Below are 9,568 nucleotides of genomic sequence, written 5' to 3'. Positions count from 1 at the left end.
CCATGTCATTTTGGATTGCTGTTGGCCTCTCCGACCTTTACCTTGGTGGGTCTGCCAGAACCCGACTCCTGATGGCCAGCCTCTGTCTCTACCAGTAGCATGCCAAAAGCTGTTTTTTAAATGGTAAAGATGGCATGGTCTTGCCCTAGAACCCTAGAGGTCTGTATTGTGACTCTCCTATGAAGAGAATGACAACTGTTCCCTTCATAAATACCTCTAACATCATAAAGTCTATCAGGTCATAGAGCCCAGAAAACAGGGATCTTTGCACCTTGGACCTTATGCAGAGTCATCTCATGTCTGGGCTTTGCTGAAAGCTGAAAGCCTTCTAGGTCATTAGGTAAAAGGATCAGAGCTATATTCCCAAGTAGGAAACATACTGCCTCTAAAAGGCTTACTAGGTCTCAAGGGTAGAGAATAAGATATGCAATAACCCATTATTTTATTTTATTTTATTTTATTTTTTAATGTTTTATTTATTCTTGAGGGACAGAGAGACAGAGTGTGAGCTGGGGAGAGGCAGAGAGACAGGGAGACACAGAATCCAAAGCAGGCTCCAGGCTCCAAGCTATCAGCACAGAGCCTGATGCGGGGCTTGAACTCACAAACTGTGAGATCATGACCTGAGCTGAAGTCGGACGCTTAACTGACTGAGCCACCCAGGTGCCCCTAATCCGTCCGTTATTTTAAAGAGAACATCCTAGCATGCGCCAGACCACTGGACCCCTAAGAGTTTCTCACATATGGTGGGCTCTTAAATATTTGCAGGATTTATCTCCCACTGCTATAGTGTATGTGTCTTACCAATGCTTCCAATATACTTGCCACTTCTTGTTAATCCCCAGTAAGATTATCAAAATAGTGAGTGTTAATATAACTAGGGAATGTTCAGATGGCACAAGTCCCTTTAGACTTGATTATGACAGAGGGCAGAAGAGTTCACGTAGCCCTGAGCCAAGACATAAACGTATACTATTGTCCATCTTGTGTGAATGTAAACTGCTTTCGTCTTCCCTGATAGGTATGGAAAAAATGCATTCATCGAATCAATGGCTACATACCCTGTACCCGAGGCCATTCTAATCTGTCTTGCACAAATACCACTTCTGGAAAAATAATTGCAATTGGAACTCTGTCTTGCTTGGGTTTGCAAGAGTTCACTATCACCCACTAGGACCCACCTGGGTTTTGTAGAGGCCAAACTGGTGGGTTAAATGAGGATATGATGGAGACAACCACCCGTGCAGTCTCTAGGTCTTTAAGAATGACACTAATTTATGACATTTCTTCCTTTCGGGATGCATTATTGGTTTTTATGTACTATTTGGCCAGGAGGTGAGGGAAGATTCAGGGGCCACTTGGTCATTCTTATTCCAGTATCTCTTACCCCACATGTTAAGGAACCAGTGTTGTGGTTCTGCTAACTATTGAGTCTATTCCAGTGACACCTTCAGGAATCAAGGAAATGACCATTGGGTGAATCTGAGGCCCCAGTGGACCCACTGTGAACTACCCATAGCCAAAGGGACCATACTGAGGCTTCAGCTTCCTGAGTGTCAATTTTAACACAGATCCTGTGTCCAAAAGTCCTTGATAAGCCTGGATATTCCCTTCTCCCCAGTGAATGAGTACCCAGGTAAATGGTCATATGTACCTTTGGGGAAAGACTGAAGAAGTTATTGCCATTATGCATTTGCTGTGACAATACAGGGCCCTTTCTTCTGGAGACCTGACCTCCCCTTCAGTTGACAGATCGCCGGTCTACATACTGACTCAGGTCCAGACACTAGGCAAAGAATACTTTTCATTAGGGGCAACTGCCCTCAGCTTCCTGAGCTTTCATCCTTAATTTCTTTTGGTTGTATGGATCCAGCAATATCCATGTTAGCTGCCCATCTATGTTGCCCCTGGAGACTATGTTCTATCAACTATGTTCATCATTCTCTGCAGGCCAGGCCCCTCTGGCTACCACTCTGTCCTCACTACTCATAATAATTGTGCCTACCTTGCTTCTGATGATTAAGTGATGCCAGTTGGCTTTCTTAGTTGGGAATCCTACCATCCCCTCTGCTACAAGGGAGTGAAATTCTGTAACAGGATCTCCCATGGTCACCCCTAGCCTACAGAGGACAGCCTCCCCTGTCCTCTGCGTTTCTCAACAACACTGATGATGAGGATATAGTCCATATCACCTTCATAAATGAGGGTTGGCTTGGGGAGAGTCCTCTGACCTTCTTAGAGAACAGTCAGTGGTGGGTTTTCTAGCCTCACACAGTAAATCTACTCCAGCAGGCTCACTTCTTTGAGGCTTTCCATCCATCTGTCCACTGTCTACCATGGCTGTTCTGGAATTTCTGCTTCGCTGAGTGTGAGCCTTCACTTTCTCCAAGCTTCCAGGGGTCTTCCTAGCAGCATGCTGGCACTGTCTTCCAAGGTCCTTGTCATATGGTAAAATCCTGAACAAGAAGAGTGTGCCCCCATAGCAAAAAAACAAACAAACACCAAACACCAGCAAAACTCTTTCATTCCCTCATGCCACTCTTGATCCAATACCTCAGAAGGCGGCTCCAGACACACTCGCCCAACCCCTGAAAGTACCCGCTGGTTAGGTTAGCTCCTTTGGCGTCTAGGCCATTTCCTACCTTCGCAGGCCCAGCGCTTTTCTGACCAGATGATGTTGCGACTTACCCTGGGTTGTTAAGCTGGTGGCCAGGAAGGGAGGGATGGCTGAATCCTGAGGGGCACGTGAGGTGTCACAAGGCCAAGGCCTCTGCACTGTCTTCGAGCTGGGGAGAAGTGTTAGCCTTGAACAGGAAAGAGTGGGCTGCTCCCACAGGCCCAGAGGAGTCAGGGGAATCTGAGTATTCAATATTTTTTTAGTGTGTCAACTCCGATGTTCCCATCCCAAATCTCAGGATCCTGGTTTGGCCATGACAGACTTGCTGGGTGTGAGAATCCAGCCTTCTCTGGAGCTCTGCTGTCCTTATCTAGAGTCCTAGCCCTAATCTACCTTTTCTCCCCTCTAGCTTCAGACGAGAAGAGTCTCTTCTTATGCTTCCAAGGAGGTCGGTGGTGTTAAGTCGGTGATTAATTATCCTCAGCCTTCATTGTCTTTCTCCAACGCATCAACAGCGCCCAGGAACTATTTCCCTAGTCCTTATAATCACTGCTACCCCCAAACGTCTCAAACACCTGAGATACTACACCTGCCAGAACCTTCCTTTCCATCAGTATCCCATCTCATCTCACCACCAGTGACAGGCTTAACAATCGAACCACTACGATGTGCCAGTTCACTCAGCACATCCCCTACCACCAGAGAGGGGGTCCTTGTTGCCAGCTGGCCGGCGGATGATCCAACTTCCAGATCCCATTTTAACATGTGCCTCCCTGCACCTCTGCCCATACCAAGTATCGTGAGTCTGTAGGTCTGTCTCCTCCGGAACCAGACTTTGAGGTTGAGATTTGCCTGCAGGTGATTTACTGAAGTGTCCTTGAGAGGGTGTGAAGGAAGCAAGATGGCACAGACGTTGAACTTCAGTTGCAATACAGCATCAGAGGCCTTAGCCCATCCGGCAAAGAGCTCTGGAGCTGGGATGGCCTTCAGAGACGTCCCGCCTTGAGACAAGAGAACCAGATCATTATCTACCACGTGGCCCGGTCATCGGGTGTGGGCTGACCATGCAGAGGGGACACAGCCTCAGGAGGAGGCCACTCCCTTCATTTCAGGGCAGAGCGTGGAGAGGGACAAACCCAAGTACTGTCAGCAGCAACCCTTCCAGCAGCTGGGGAAATCAATGCTTTTGTCCCCAGGGGGGATCTGGGCACTTCACAGTAACAGTTCACCATAGCTACCATGCTAGCATGACTATGAGCATTTATGAAAACACTATATAACAATTTGGCCTGGGGTTCAGTCAGCTAAGCATCCGACTCTCGATTTCAGCTCAGGTCATGATCTCATGGTTCATGGGTTCAAGCCCCATGTCAGGCTTTGCGCTGACAGTGCAGAGCCTGCTTGGGATTTTCTCTCTCTCTCCCTCTCTCTCTCTTTCTCAAAAAAAAAAAAAAAGTTTGCCCTGTACCCCCAAAGCAACAGTGTATGACAGCTGGGCAAGGAGAGGTCTGGTCACTGACCATCTCCACTCCTGCAGCCATTGTCCTCATGGATATAATGGTCACTGGAAAGAGGGTGGGGAGAACAGAGGGTGTGTTTCTCTTTCATCTTTTCCTGCTAAGCACGTTTCTCCTTGGAAATGATGCTATATATTACTGGTCCTCAGCCTCAAATTACAACCTAAACCAAGTGGCCAAATATTTACCAAAAATTTGCAAAGCACTCTTAGATGAAACCCATCTGCCCAGTGGTCCACCCGGACATGGGGCAGGGCAGGAAATGAGGAAAAATGGTGGAGAGAAGAGTCGTTGAGTGAGCAAGGCACACTCATAAACACATAGATGCACACACACACACATTCACACACACTTTTTACACACACACATTCACCCATTTACACACACTCACACACATTCACACACACGCGCGCGCGCACACACACACACACACACACACACACCATTCGACACTCAAACCCAACAACAGAAGGGAGAAGAGGGCATCCCCTGGAAATAGAAAGGCAATTATATTTGTTGAATATCTTTTTTTTTAATTTTTTTTTTTTAATTTATTTTTGAGAGAGAGAGAGACAGAGAGACAGAGTGCAAGCAGGGAGGGACAGAAGAGAGGGACAGAGAGAGAGGGAGACACAGAATCCAAAGCAGCTCCAGGTTCTGAGCTGTCAGCCCAGAGCCCAACGTGGGGCTCGAACTCATGAACAGTGGGATCATGACCTGAGCCAAAGTCAGATGCTTAACCAACTGAGCCACCCAGGCGCCCCTGTTGAATATCTTTTATATAACAACACCACACTAGGGGCTTTAAATACACTTTAAGTTGAACCTCACAACTCTGTAAAGAAGGCCTTACCTTTCGGAGGCAGAGAAAACTAGGGCTCAGAGTGGTTAATGACCTGTCCAAGCTAACACTGCTGGTGAGTGAGTAGCCCACGGTTGAGGGCAGGTCTGTCTTACTCTGAAGCCCACGCTCTGTCTTCATGCCAAACCCCTCCAAAGGTGTCCACTCCGCGGAGATAACCATCACTGCCTGCATGTTCTTCCCTGTCTGGCTCCCAAAAGGCCCCACTGGGCCACGTGTGATGTGCTGCTGTCCACAGTGGCTAACGTGTCACTTGTAGTTTCTTTTTTTGCTTTGAAGGCGAAATTTCCTCATTTGTCATACGCTTATATGTGCAGTAAGAAAAGGCCAAGAGAGCCGCTAAAGCCCCAAATAGCCACTACAGTAACTGAAGCATAATATCCAACATTTTCTAATCTTATAAACTAGAACGTGCAAGCACTCAGAACTGAAAGGATCCTCACTCTATAATCTAGAATGGTTTTCCAGATAACAGAGGAGTCTATTGCTTTAAGAAACATAACTTTTCTATTCAGCTTTCTATAGTTTGCACACATACTATCCTACATCCTTAAATAGGGATGATAAATTATAGAGCATTCATTAAGGCTTATCATACAGTAATGACTCCCAGGGTTCCTGAGCTAAATGACCCAGATTGTTATGCTTTTGGAGTTCATGTATCAGCTTTTGATAGTTTTTCTCCTCCACCCTTGGCGGTGGTCACCTCCTACTGCTGTTGGTGAGATGCTTCTAGATCAGTCTTTACCTTGCTGTTTCTGAATACGGTGGCCTGGGAAACAACATAACCAGGCTTGCTGGAACTGTGTGTTAAATAATGCTAACTAGATTCCAAGTGAGGGACTAAGGGTCTGTTTTTTGAGAAACCTATGAAACTGTAGTGCATTTATTCAATTAACAGTGATTTCTCCAGCAATTACTAGGGGCCACTATATGGCTGGGGAGATGGCAGAAAACAAAATAAACCAGAGCATGTTCTCTTGGGGCAAGGAAAATTGACTGTGTCTATTCTAAATATGCACAGGCCATTTTTGTCCCCTTGCTAGTTCTGTACTGCGTTCGCCACGGGTGGGACCGATAGACGGCCACATTCCCCATAGGCGAAGTCTCGCTGTCCCGTCGGCAGTAAGTACTCAAGGAGTACTGTTAGGAGCACAAAGCTCCTGATAGAGAACCATTAGTTCTAGAATTCCAACACACTGTGGATTAAATGGGCTTTTGTGGGCTGGTCTGGGAACCTAGCCACCACCCGTACCTCTGTTTCTATAGGAAAATACGTTCCAAGTACCAGACAACTGACTTGCAGATGAACTTTCGGAACAGAACTCATTTGTAAGTTCAAGACTGCCTGTACTTCTCCATAAATGCCCCAAATAACCAGGGCATATTTGACCCAGGGGTTAGAAATGAGAATGTCTGGATACCACCCAGCCTCCCCATTAACTAGCTCAGATCCCTCAGGCAAATCACTGGATCTCTCTGAATTGCAGTTCAGACCCTTATATATTGGGTTTCACAAAGATTTTATTAAAGAGGCAGGGGTTCTGCTGTTTAAAAAAAAAAAAAAGGTTGAAAAGCACTATATAAAAGAATCAATAAATATGCTTCCAATGAACGAATGGAGTGAACAAGAAAACTTCATTTACATTCCTGATACACCTTGAGCAGTGCCCCAAAATGAAGAACTCTGTTCTCTTCTTGTCTTTTCTACAGAGGCTTCTGACCCAAAGTCCACACATTTGGGAAAGAAATAGAATGGTTGTCCTCACTCCTGGGGATCCCCGCTAAGGATCTGGGCTTCAGCAGGACCCAAAGGAGCGAGTTGTTTACGCAAGGCCATCAGATGCATCGCTAGAGCCCGGAATGGCTGGCGATCACCAAGCGGCATGCGCTTGTCTGGCGGAAGGGAAAGAAAACGTGGTACTTGAGGAGAAAATCAAACCAAGACCCCACCTCACAAATAACCATTCCCCTCCTCCCCCACCCCTCCCACCCGCCAGAGCCCAAACCGGTTTCCTGTTCCACCTGCCTTCCCCCGATTGCCTGGCAGAGCAGTGTAGGTCCCGAGCGAGCCTTGCTGGGAGATGGCCGGCCTGGGCGTTTCTAGGCCAGGCTGCTGTTAAAGCCCCCAACCCTGGACCCCAAGGTCACGTCCTGTCCAGGATGGTCTTTCTCCCACCTCCCTCTTCTTCAGGCCCCCACCCCTCACCCTCACGCGCTCTTGTGCAAAGAAGGATGGCTTCGGGGAAAGGCAGGCACACCAGGCCTTTCTTCGTGTAGACGACATTAATGGGAAACTCAGGGAAGAAAGTCCAGGAGACCTGGGGAGCTGTCGCCACATGTGCAAGTGGGGAAGATTTATGCCGAGGACCAGGACGTGGACATACCGATGAATTATCCTTTTGTGCCAAGGTAAATTGGATGAAGGAAAAAATGTGTGTCAAGGAGGCAGTGCCTGGGCTTGGCTATAATCTCCTCAAGCACCTGGGGAAGAGGTCCCCCCCTTACATTCTCGTAACTGCACAACCATCCAGAGCCAGTGATTCTTCCAGCCCGCTTGCACAAGAGTAATGAGAATGTGGTGAGTATTTATAAAGCCCAGCGTCCTCCTTGCATTAGCTCATTTAATCCTCTAAAACCCTGTGAGGTCAGTACTGCGACTCTGCCCGCTTCAGAGAGGAACGCACTGAGGCACCAAGAGGTTAAGCAACTTGTCCACGATCACACAGCTAGGAAGTGACTAAGCACAGACATGAGCCTAAATTATCTGACTCCACAGCAAGCACCCTTCCCCCAAACCACACCGTAGGATTTGCCACAGACAGTGTAAAGGACACCTTGAAGGGAGGGATGGTGCTACGTCCCCTCACTCCTTAGAGAAAGATGCTTCCAAGCTCCCCCACATGACCCTTGCCAGCATTCAGGGACAAAGACAGCAGGACTTCTACAAACAGGAAACGTGTGCTGCTTGGTCACACAAGAGAAACGCAGTATCTCCTATAGGTTCTTAGCAGCCTGTAAGGAAGGACCAGAAACAGAAGAATCCAGGTATTCTGGATGTTTCTTGGTTTTAACCTTTTCAGGGGCAACTGCTGTAAATATCGTGGCATGTTTTCCTCCACCTTTCTCTATGCCTTTACAAATGGATTCATAGAGATATGTTTTTATATTTTGCCTGATTTTTTTTAACGCTTGTTTATTCTTAAGAGAGGGGGAGGGGCAGAGAGAGGGGTGGACAGAAGATCTGAAGCAGAACCCGTGCTGACAGCAGAGACCCCAATGCGGGGCTCAACCTCATGAACTGTGAGATCCTGACCTGAGCCGAAGTCAGACGCCTAACCAACTGAGCCACCCGGGAGCCCCTATGTTTTGCCTGATTAACTTAACGTTATCCCAAGACCATTGTCCTTCTTTTCTGGGAGGCAATCAGATGCCGTAGTTAAGCCCACCAGCCAGACCATCAGAAGTTAGGGTTCAAAGTTTGGCTCTAGCCCTCCGTGATCTGTCCATTCCTGGGACTTTGGCACTTTGATTGGTACCATGGTGTATACAATTTCCTTGAAACTTGATAAATAAGGGGAAAGAATCAAACATTTACACCGCCTTTCCTGTATAAACTCTACGTGAAGCTGACCGAATAGCGTTGAGGGAAAGCACTCCTTTCTAGAAGAATGACAAGCAAAAATGCAGAATGAATAACAAGATTAAAAAACTCATCAACAGAGGTCCCCTCTGGCCTCAGCTTCCTCTCACGCTTCAATCCCTTTGACGTCTTCTTTGACCACCACTTGGAGAAAATTCTCTACCGTTAAAGCCCAACGCCGGAGAGTCTCCCAATGTTAAGGTCATCTGATTAGGAACCTCAACCACATCCGCAAAATCTCCTTTGCCGTGACCGGTAACAGAGTCAAGACAGTAGCACCAGGGGGCAAAAGTCATAGGGGCCATTTCAGAATTCTGCCTACCGCACCCTCCCACCAGAAGTGTCACCTGCACCTCTTGCGTGATGTTCTGGCCTCTTCCCCTCCTTCCTGGACCAGGAGGTGCCCGCCTTGGGCTTGGGAGGATTGTTTGTTTGGAGGGAGGGAGAGGGAAAGGAATTTAACAGTCAGGGGGAAATGTTTTATTGTTCTTTAAATTTTACATCTTTCTTTTAGTTTTCTTCTTACTGGGCTCAGAGAAATGGAGCAGGTGATGCCTGATCTAGGGTTCTAGTATCTGGTACCTAGTATCTATCTAAGGATACTGGAACGGGCATGAGGACTAAGTTGGTGAGTAGATGCAATGTCCTTAGAACGTGGCCGGCACATAGTTGGTGCTCACTTAAAGTGTCAGCTATTGTGTGTGAATGGTTAATATTTTATTGGATTGTTCTGGAGATCAAGTGAGTTCCTCGGTGTCAAATACTCACTTTAGGCCAGAGCCAGCCCTGCAGTACATGCTCAGTAAGAGAGCGGTCATGAAGCTAACCGAAGGGCTTCGGGACTGTTGGACCCCAGGAGAGTTTCCTTGGCACCATTTGGATGCCAGAATAACTTGCAGAAAACTCATCAGTGGCTCCCCGTTCGTCTT

This window comes from Herpailurus yagouaroundi, unplaced genomic scaffold (assembly GCF_014898765.1).
Source record: "Herpailurus yagouaroundi ecotype Mexico unplaced genomic scaffold, PumYag 28, whole genome shotgun sequence".
Classification (NCBI taxonomy): Eukaryota; Metazoa; Chordata; class Mammalia; order Carnivora; family Felidae; genus Herpailurus; species Herpailurus yagouaroundi.
The sequence above is the reverse complement of the archived record's forward strand: the minus strand, read 5'-3'. Positions refer to the sequence as shown.